At 38.5% G+C, this 10,505-nt stretch overlaps 1 protein-coding gene across 1 annotated transcript in view; it reads left to right on the top strand.

The window, feature by feature from the left end:
• Positions 1–8,478: 8,478 nt before the first annotated feature.
• SSX2IP (SSX family member 2 interacting protein) overlaps positions 8,479–10,505 on the top strand; it is a 72,826-nt gene continuing 70,799 nt past the window's right edge. The window contains exon 1 of the mRNA XM_064372573.1: positions 8,479–8,495. The gene's annotated coding sequence lies outside the window, so the exon portion shown is untranslated. The remainder of the gene's footprint in view (positions 8,496–10,505) is intronic.

The following is a 10,505-nucleotide window of genomic DNA, read 5'->3' as shown; positions in this document are numbered from 1 at the left end:
AACCTCTGGGTTTACAAGCCTTATACTTCTTACATTTCTTCTTTACATTTCTTACACAGTAAAGAAATGAAGGAACAAAATGAATAAATGAATTATAATGTATCTGGTCCTCTCTTACATTCTAGTGAGTCACCCTCGACATAAGGAGAAAAGTGGAGATTGTTAGATTTATTTCCTGAGAAAGAGAATAATTTTCTACTAGGTCACTGAGCCCCAAGGAAGCCTTGAGCCCAAGAAACTTTGGGAGAGATTCAAGCCAGTGGTTGCAATCTTGAATTAAAACCCAGTCCTTCTTTCCAACAAAGGGTATGCATGAGGAAAGAGATATATAAAACTTTTTGGCCAAACTTTTAAAGAAAAGCTGGAACAATAGAATTGTTGAAAAAAAATACAATGGGACATTTAAAAATATATATATTATGTTTCTTCATAGAATAAAGATAGACTAAACAAAATACGTATATATATATTTTTAAATTATGTCTTCAAAATTCCCTGCCAGGAAGTTATTAATATCCTTCAACCTTCCTCCCCCTTGTATTAGGATTCTCCAGAGAAACAGAACCAATGGGTTGAAGAGAGAGAGAGAGCGAGAAAGAGAGAGAGAGAGACATTTATTTTAAGGAATTGCCTCACACAATCGTGGGAGTTGGCATGTCTGAAATCTGTAGGGCAGGCCAGCAGGATGAAGACCCAGGGAAGAATTGATGTTGCAATCTTGAGTCTAAGGCAATCTGGAAGCAGAATTCCTTCTTCCTCGAGGGACCTCTGTCATTTCTCTTAAAAGCCTTCAAGTGGAAATTGAATAATGCTAAGGATGAGGCTCACCACTTTATGGAGTAAGCTGCTTTACTCAAAGTCTACTGACTTAAATGTTAATCACACCTAAAAAAATACCTTCATAACAATATCTGTTATTGGTATTTGACGAGAAAATTGGCCACCATATCCTAGCCAAGTTGACAAAATTAACTGTCCCACACCATCCCTCCCAAAGCTTAGTATAGTAACAATCAAAACAATAAATAACCATTGTTTCGACGAGGAATTATCAACCCTACAAAAACAGAGAGCCATGTGGTTATTTAATGGTGGCAAGAGAAGAGAGGATAATTGAGTATGAATTGGGGGAAGTAGTTGTGATCAAATCCTGACTGTTGTTAGAAAAAGGATATGACATGAAGAAGAGGAACATGTTCTTGACTCTCAAAATGAAGTGTTGGGAAATGCTGGTATAGAAGGAGAGCTGAATATTACCTTTGAACAGTCAAGGGGTAGACCGAAGTCAGCATTATTCGGGTTTGTGATCACCTAGCATCCCTTGACCCACTGTTTGTAGAATTTCCACATTGATTTCCTCTTCCTCAAATTATTCTTTCTTGCAACTAGGGTACAGGCATGTGACCCTGATTCAGCCCTATCTGTTGTGAAAGTAAAACAAATCTTGGGACCCCAAAATCACTAAGCCAAAGGGAAAAGTCAAGCTGGAACTGCTTAGGGCAAGCCTGCCTCCCATTCTATTCCTAATAAAGATAGCTACTAATATTAAAAAAGAAGTCCGGGCACAGTGGCTCACACCTGTAATCTCAGCACTTTGGGAGGCCAAGGCGGGAAGATTATGAAGTCAGGAGTTTGAGACCAGCCTGGCCAACATGGTGAAACCCTGTCTCTACTAAAAATACAATAATTAGCTGGGTGTGGTGGTGCGTGCCTGTAATCCCACCGAGGCAGGAGAATAGCTTGAATCAGGAAGGTGGAAGTTGCCGTGAGCCAAGATCAGGCCACTGCACTCCAGCATGGGCAAAAGAGTGAAACTTCTTTTCAAAAAAAAAAAAGATTAAAAAGCTACCTACCTCTCTCACAATTTGTTCACAAAGAACTTCCCTGTAGACAAAAGATAGACAGAACTCAAAGTCATCCCTTCTGCTCACTGAGATAAATACATATCTGGCTGCTTCCTTTGGAAAAGCTAATCAGAAACTCAAAAGAATGCAACCATTTGTCTCTTATCTACCTATGACTTGCACTTCAAGTTTTCCCACCTTTCTGGACTTAACCAATGTACATCTTACATATATTGATTGATGTCTCATGTCCCCCTAAAATTTATAAAACAAGCTGTGCCCCGACTACCTTGGGCACATGTCATCAGGATCTCCTGAGGCTGCATCACGGGCGCATTCTGAACCTTGGCAAAATAAACTTCCTAAAATTGACTGAGCCCTATCCCAGATATTTGGGGTTCACACTGTGCATACCTCTTATTTAGAAGTGAATAAAATAAAATATAAGTACAGTGAAGAAAGGATCTATTGGTGAAAGTGGGATTGGAAATATCCCATGTTTAAAGAGCAGTCATGGCAGAGCTCTTGGCATCTAGTCCTATCCCTATTAGTATGAGCTATGGGGTCTTCTCCAGAGTAACCCCTATCATGTGGTTTGAGCTTTGCTTCTGACTCTACAAGGATAGCCTCTACTACTGACCCTCTGCGCTACCTACTATCTTTCAATATCCTTTGTCAAATAACGTGCATTGGATTTGAGCTATAATTAGCTCACCTTTTATTACTAACCCCTTGTACAGTGTTACCTAAGAATTACCCAGTTTGATCTGTAGATGAAACCCTGGGACTTTGAGGCAGAGGGCCTAATTTGGGGGAGACAAGAAGATCCTGAGTCAGCAAACCTCTCTTCTATCAGAAAGTCTGGTTTCCATTGGTGCAGACTGAGTCATGGTTCCTGATGACTTACAAATACCATAATGAGGTATTTTATGGCTCTTAATTGAAGAAACTGTTTCTTTCTTCCTTTTTACCACTTCCTATGTAGATTTGCACAGACATGGCTTTTATGACAAAATGTGCTTTAAATAGAAGTGTGGTATGTAAAATAGGGTTAATCCTTATACTGTAACTGCTGGTTAAGCATTTGAGAAAGGATATTTCTTTTTATTTCTCTTTTATATACTGCATTTTCAAAGTCACCAATCTCTAGATGGGAGCTCATCTGAATATCCACTTTATTTAGATTTCATATGGAAATAGCTTTGACCCATTAACTATTCTATAAATAATAAAATTATGCTGTAGGAAAAGAACAGAAAACAACCCAGCAACTTCTGTAAGGGAAACTTTCTTTTTAGCCAATGATCTGATTCAGCTGGCAGTAGGCCCTGTAATTATTACTAATTAATAGAAATTTAGCAAGAGAGTTTCAGCTTTTGATTTTGGAGGAAAAAATATAGGATATGTAAGGGAAAATGTAACATCGAATAGTTACTTTCGGTGAACTAGAAATTGTGGATACGCATGACAGTGTGAACTAAGGAGAACACATGGCCTTTTGGGCCCCGAACTGTTAGATTACAATTAGTGCTTTTTTTCTTAGTCTTTAACTTGAGTTAAGAACTGCAAGTTCAAAGAGATGTTTGTTTTGAGGAGGGAGTTTCCAATGGGTGCTAAGTGTAATCCATTCTGAGCATATGCTGGTTTAGACAGTGCCTTGGTGGTGGCAATGTTTTCAGCTGTGGCAGCAGAATTTCCTTATCTTTGTTGCTCACTAGATTTGCGTTAGAATGATACTTTTAAAATTCATTAGACCAGCAATAATGCAGTGGCATTTAACCTGATACTCAGATGGCACAAAGCACTCTCACCACCCTGTTTCATTCGCACAGTTACACATTAATAAAAGGCCTTTTCATTCCATTCTCTGCCTGTTCAGCTGAAAGCCACTATTAATGCTTTTTTTCCTTAATCACACATTTTCTGATGACACATTTCTTAGCCCATAATAACTAATGTATCTGGCCAGAGCATTTAATAGTTTAGTGGTTTTTCAAATTCATTTCCATAGACTGGTCGAGTTGGATTGAGAAACAAGCCCAAAATACATTAAGAAGAACCAAACCGCCGCATGCTTGGTTGTGACTATGAGTTCTCAGCACAGTGCCTAACATATACTCACTAAATATTTACCGAACACATGAATGGAAAAATGAACGCAACTGCTAGCATGGCATGAGATCCAAATGTGCAGCTGGATGGGACAATCCAAAACTAGATGCATTAAAATTTACTTTCACTAGCTTCTATTTTTGTCTATTAAAAGGGCACGAATGGAGGGAAGGGACTTTCCTGAAAACTTGATTGCTTCAAATAAAACTCAAAGTGCAGCAATTGGTGAATGTTATCTGGCCACATTTCTCTTGGTCTGAGCTTGCTAGCTTTTATTAGTTCTACTGGAATTGAATTTATGTGTTTTTGGAAAGTTTTGAAGTGGAACTCTTTGTAGCTGTAAACCTACAATGGAGATGCTATCTGTTCTTTCAGAGGCTGAGGGAGGGGAGACATTCAATATGATCTTCATTCCGGATGTTCTGAAACATAGCCGGGCTGTCTAAACTAATTACGGGAGTTTGAATAAGATTAAGTAACTCAGCTGTGTACTTTTTTCCACTCATGCATTGTTGGAATGGAAGGAGGAATAATTGAAATACTTTAAGGACATAGTCCCCCATCATTTCCTTTCCCCTTGTAGTCAGCTACTCTTTCTCTAATCATTGCCTTGAAGAAGGGATATGATAAGAGAAAGCAGAGAAAAAGATATCTTTTTCCTGCTTTTTCAGTTTTTAAAGGGCACAGAAAAATAGGTGAGGAAAAACAGCTCAGAAAGAACAAGGGCTTCCCAGGTTGGGAGAAAAGACAGTGCTGAGGGGAAATGGAAGGTACATGAGAAATCATTATTGGTGGGTCTGGAAGAAAGGAGGCCCTGCTCCAGTTCTCGGCTCAGCCTGGACTGGAAGCAGTGGAGGAAAATGAAGGGGCAACATCTAGCCTATGTTTGTGAGGTTCAAAAGAAGAAGAAATCAGTGTCTTGTCTCCCAGGTGGAGCCTCAGAGAGTGGGAAAATGCAGAGAAGAAATGAGCCTGGAGTATCTCAGGGAAGCATCACTGTGATGGGAGCAGATGACTCCCAAGGGCCAGAGATTGGCCTAGAAGTAGATTAGAGACCCGTCCAACCCAAAGATGGGAAAAAGGGAGAATGCACAGGTGAGTGTGTCATATGGGACAACAGATGTCTCAGTCAATGGCAAATGCGAACAGACTCTGAGGATCAGGTAGACTTCTCTGCATACCTCCAAGTCCAACACTTGGAGCTTTAGAAGCCTCTTGCAATTTAGATACAATTTCGGGTAAAAGTTTGGGAGAATCCTGGAACTGACTGAAGTTTTTTTCTACCACCCTAGGAGAAAATGGGATTGAAAAAGGGATTATGTCAAGTTAAAAAAAAATAAAGCTCCATCTCTTATATAACTGTTTTTGTAAATCAAGATTTAGACGCATTACATTAAAGAAAACAATAACAACGGTTAACCTTCCGAGCACTCATCATATGGTGTACCAGCATCGTAAGTGCTCTGTGTGTATTAACTCACTTAGAAAAGAGCTTCTCTGTTCATAAACTTTGATTTGACCTTCATAATATCCTTGTACAAAAATACTTAAAAATACTATAAAGTATTTCTGATTTCTGTTTTATTATTCAAAGACTGCTCATTTAAAAATATTTTATTATGTATAATTGTAACCATATATAAAAGTAAGGAGGATAGTATAAAGAATCCCATGTATCCATATCCCAACCTTAATAATAATTAACCATGGACAATCATGTTTCATATTTTAAACCAAATCCTGAACATTGTATCACTGTATCTACAAGTATTCAACATATGTCTCTTAAAAATATGGCTTAATTTTGTCAAATGTCCAGTATTCCAACCTTCCCAAAGGTCTCATGAATTCATTTCCCCAGCTTTATTGGGTTATAATTGACAGTGTATATATTTAAGGTGTATAATGTGATGATTTGATATATGCATATACTGTGAAGTGATTACTACAATTTATTTAATTAATACATCCATCATCTCACATAGTTACCATTTTGGGGGGAATAGTGAGAACACTGCAGATCTATTCTCTTAGCAAATTTCTAGTATAAAATACACTATTATTAATTATAGTCACCATGCTGTACATTATATTGTCAGAACTTACTCATCTTATAACTAAAAGTTTTTACCCTTCAACCTCCAGTCCCTGGCAACCACCATGCACCTCTCTCCTTCTATGAGCTTGACTATAGATTCCACATATAAGCAAAATCATACACTATTAGTCTTTTTGTGTCCAGTGTATTTTACTTAGTATAATGTCCTCCAGTTTTATCCATGTTGTCACAGATGGCAGAATTTTCTTTTCCTTCTGGCTGAATTATATTCCACTGAATGTATGTACTGTATTTTCTTTACTGATTCATCTGTAGATGGACACTTAGGTTTTTCCATATTTTGACTATTGTGAATGATGCTGCAAGGAACTTGTGGATGCAGATGTCTCTCTTCAAGAGATACTGATTTCACATCATTTGGAAACATACCTGGTAGTGGAATTGCTGGATCATATGGTAGTTCTAGTTTTAATTTTTTGTGGAACTTCCATACTGTTTTCTATAATTGCTATAGCCTTACATTCCCACCAGTGATGTAAATGGGTTTTATTTTCTCTATACCATTGCCAACACGTGTTATCTTTTGCCTTATTTTTTTTTTTTAAATAACCATCCTAACAGATGGGAGGTGATATCTCATTGTGGTTATAATTTGCATTTCCCTGATGATTAGTAATGTTGAGCACATTTTCACACACCTGCTGATCATTAGTATGTCTTCTTCAGAAAAATGTCTATTTTACGATCTTTTGCCTATTTTTTAATTGGTTTATGTTGGATACAATGAGTTCTAAATTTCTTTTCAAAGAATCAATATGTCAGTATGTTCAGTTCTTTGTCCTCCATTTTAAAGTTTAACTTTCCTGTAGTTTGAGTAAACAACCTTTCCCACCAGTCTAATCAGTAGTTCACATCTGTTCCCCTCGTCCCCTACTCCTTCCTGACTCATTCTGGTCACCTGCTCCGGTCACCTGCTCCACTCACCTGTTTGACCTGAGTTACCCCTGGTCACTTGCTCTGACCTGTCCTGTAACTATCCTTCCCACCAAACTACTCATCCTGCCACTCTGGCTGGTACTCCCCCCCTCCCCGCCCCCACACTCTCTTTAAAATAGCCAATCGGAATTAGCCTAGACTGTGTGATCTAACCCTAGCCAACAGGGAAATGACACAGCAGCAGGGGCTACCTCCATCACCCCTTCCCCTCCCTGGTCCAGGTGTGTGCTTGCCATTGTTCCATCTGGGAGCCACACCCTTCTGTAGAAGTAAATTGCCTTGCTGAGGAAATTTATATTTGAGTGATACTTCTTTTGTGGCACCGAAAATTTACATATAACAGTCTATTTTTCTTTTTTTGTGCCATTGAGTTGTACACATTCCTTAAATGTTTTCAATATTAACCACTTGTCAGATACAGCATTTACAAATATTTTATCCCATTCTGTAGGTTGCGTTTTCATTTTGTTGATTGTTTCTTTTGCTGTGCAGAAGCTTTTTAATTTGATGTAGTTCCCCTTGTTTATTTTTGGTTTTGTTGCCTGTACTTTTGGCATCATATCCAAAAAATCATTGCCCAGACTAGTATCAAGTAGTTTTTCCCTGTTTTTTTTTTTTTTCTAGAAGTTTTATAGTTTCAGGCCTTACATTTCTAAATTTTTATTCCCTTTTGAGTTGTCTCATGGACTTTTTTAACACTTATTTTTTCAACTCAAGATCCAGACTTGGTCCACATATTGCATTTGATTGATATGTCTCTTGTGTCCCTTTTTTTTTATAGGTTTCCTTTCCTCTTTTAATTTTTTTCTAGCATTTTATTTATTGAAAATTCTAGGTCATCAGTCCTGCAAAATTTTCTACATTCTGAGTTTTGTTGATCATCATATATCATTTAGCATTGTCCCCTGGCCACTATTGATTCCTGTAGTTGCTGCTAATCTTTAGTCTCATTTTTTTTGCCTGTTTCCTTCATCCTTTCAGCTGTACATATGCCTGCAATTTATTAGAGGCTGCCTAAAAACAAGACTAGTTGTACAACACAGGTTTGGTGGTAGGAGGAAGTCTGCTTTATTTTTAATGATTCTAGAGCTTTCACCTGTGAAATCTAAATCTCACAGGTTCTGTTGAACAAGTATTCTCCCCTTCCGTCCCACACTGTAGTCTAACCAGACATTTATTTACAGGGACTCACCACTTGTCTCAAAAACCTTTATTTAAACAAAGATAAACATTCACATACATAAAGCATTAATTTGTCTTGGCTTTTGTGTCCCACCCCTGCGTTTCTAATTTCTTTTTGTTTACCAGACAATGCCTGGTGCCCTGGGATCCATGATATGCTGATCCATTCTTCATTCACTGTGGGATTGAGGTCATCCCTCAGGGAATAGACTTTCATCTGATGAGACGTATTGAATGGCTTAGTTCCATTCAGGCCTCCATGGAGAAGACAGACCAGTGGATCCTCCCCTGGGAGAAACAAGGTGGGCCTAATCGTAGACAGCATTTGATATACTCACAGCTGTGAACTCATGAAAACAAACAGGTGGAGGAGGGAGAGTGTCATGTTGTATTCAGAGTAGGTAGTTGCAGTTTACTAATCAGATCAGCCATCCACAAGCTGGCATTATTGTAGCTCATGTGTGTGGACACTGAAAGGTAATATTACTATTTCACCTATTTGGCCTTTCGGGTGACAGTAGCACTGGCTTATATCCATTTATTTGGCCTGAAAACTGTGTCATTTCTAATGCTCTCTAAGACCTCTCCAAATGCTATTGTGTAAGACATAGACATGCTAGTTAGCTAAATACATCCTTAAACTGACTTTGCTATAAATAATTCCCAGTTGCAGATAGCTTCAAATCTAGTCTATCTTTTTGAAGAGTACAGTTATTTTTATTGCCTCTGAGTTCCATTATAATAAATGAATTTGCAAACAGAAAAAAAAAAGCTTGGAGAAATGAAAACCAGAATCATATTACCAGAGAAAACATAATTTGCATTTGGATGTCAACTTTTGAAGGGAAATAATGATGTACTCAGAAGTAGAAACTGGTGAACACAGCTGGAACCATTATCTAGACAGGAGCATCAGAAGGCTGTCACTCAGAAAAAAATCCTGTGAAAAGAGGACATTTGCTACACAACTGAAAAAAGAAGCATGTCCCCATGCCTTTAAAGATTTGAGGGAATAGAAAGTAGGCTACTGGGAGGAGAGACATAATAATAATTAACTTTATAGCTTTGGCAGTTTACAAAATGCTCTATCTTATATTTTCTCATTTTAATTTCATGACAACCTGGGGAGTGTGCTATCGTCCCCATTTTTAAGAGAAATTAATGAGGTAAAGGGCGATTAAATGACTTGCTCTAAATCACATATCCAATAAGTAATAGGATTTAAAACTAGGTCTTTGGGTGCCATCTGTACATCCCTCTCTACCCCAAGTCCTTTGCTTAACGGCTGCATGGTATCAGCCTCCCTGAGTCCCTTCCCGCTGAGCTCTGAATTTCCTTTCCTGGTTACTGTAAGGACAGAAAGTGGCCCTTTCTCCTTGCTTCTCTGTAGTGCTGTTTGATAGGTATCTGCTAACTACGAGGTATCCTTGGGCAAGTTGCTTTTCCTCACTGGGTTTCATTTTCTTAATTCTAAAGATCTCTTCTACTTCTTAAATGCTCAAATTCTTTATAGAACTTAACTTTTAAAGCATAATATAAATAATAGCTATTATTTCTTAAGCACTATTTGGAATTAAGTACTACACTGAATCTTTTACACGTATTGTTGCTAACTCAGTACTGCCCCACAATATTAACTTTATTTTATGTTAAGCCTTCTGAGCCACGGAGAAGCCAAGCAGCTCTCCCCAAGGGTAGGCCCCCATCATCTCCCCCTTGAACCACAGCAAGAGCCTCCTAATTGGTCTCCTTGCTCCCTCATTGACATCACTGCTTCCATTATCCACACAACATTCAGAGTGATTGTGTTAAAATTTTATATGAGATCAAGTCCCTGCCCTGATGGCTTCCCCTCTTACTTATCTGACTAAAGCTCAAAGTCCCCACAACTTTTCTCCTTCATACTCTGTGGTAGTTAGAATAATAGCCTCCCCAAAATGTCCACGTTCTAATCCCTGGAACCTGTTACCTTACATGGCAAAAGGGACAGATTTGTTTAAATTAAGGAACTTGAGGAAGGGAGACTATCCTGGATTATCTGGGTGGGCCTGATGTAGCCACAGGGGTCCGTCCTCCTGAGGAAAAGAAAAAAACAGAGACGGGGCAGTCACAGAAATCTGAAGCTGCATCACTGCTGGTTTTGATGATGGAGGAATAGGCCAAAGCCAAGGAATGCAAGTGGCTTGTAGATGCTAGAAAAGGCAAGAAAGGGGATTCTCCCTAGAGGCTCTGCTGACACCTTGAATTCAGCCCAGTGAAACCCATTTTGGACTTCTGATTTCCAGAACTGTAAGATAACAAATGTATGTTAT

The sequence above is a fragment of the Aotus nancymaae genome, unplaced genomic scaffold, assembly GCF_030222135.1.
Source record: "Aotus nancymaae isolate 86718 unplaced genomic scaffold, 86718_ANA_hifiasm-v0.15.2.pri h1tg000007l, whole genome shotgun sequence".
Classification (NCBI taxonomy): domain Eukaryota; kingdom Metazoa; phylum Chordata; class Mammalia; order Primates; family Aotidae; genus Aotus; species Aotus nancymaae.
Note: the sequence above shows the minus strand (reverse complement) of the source record. Positions and strands in the feature narration are given on the sequence as shown.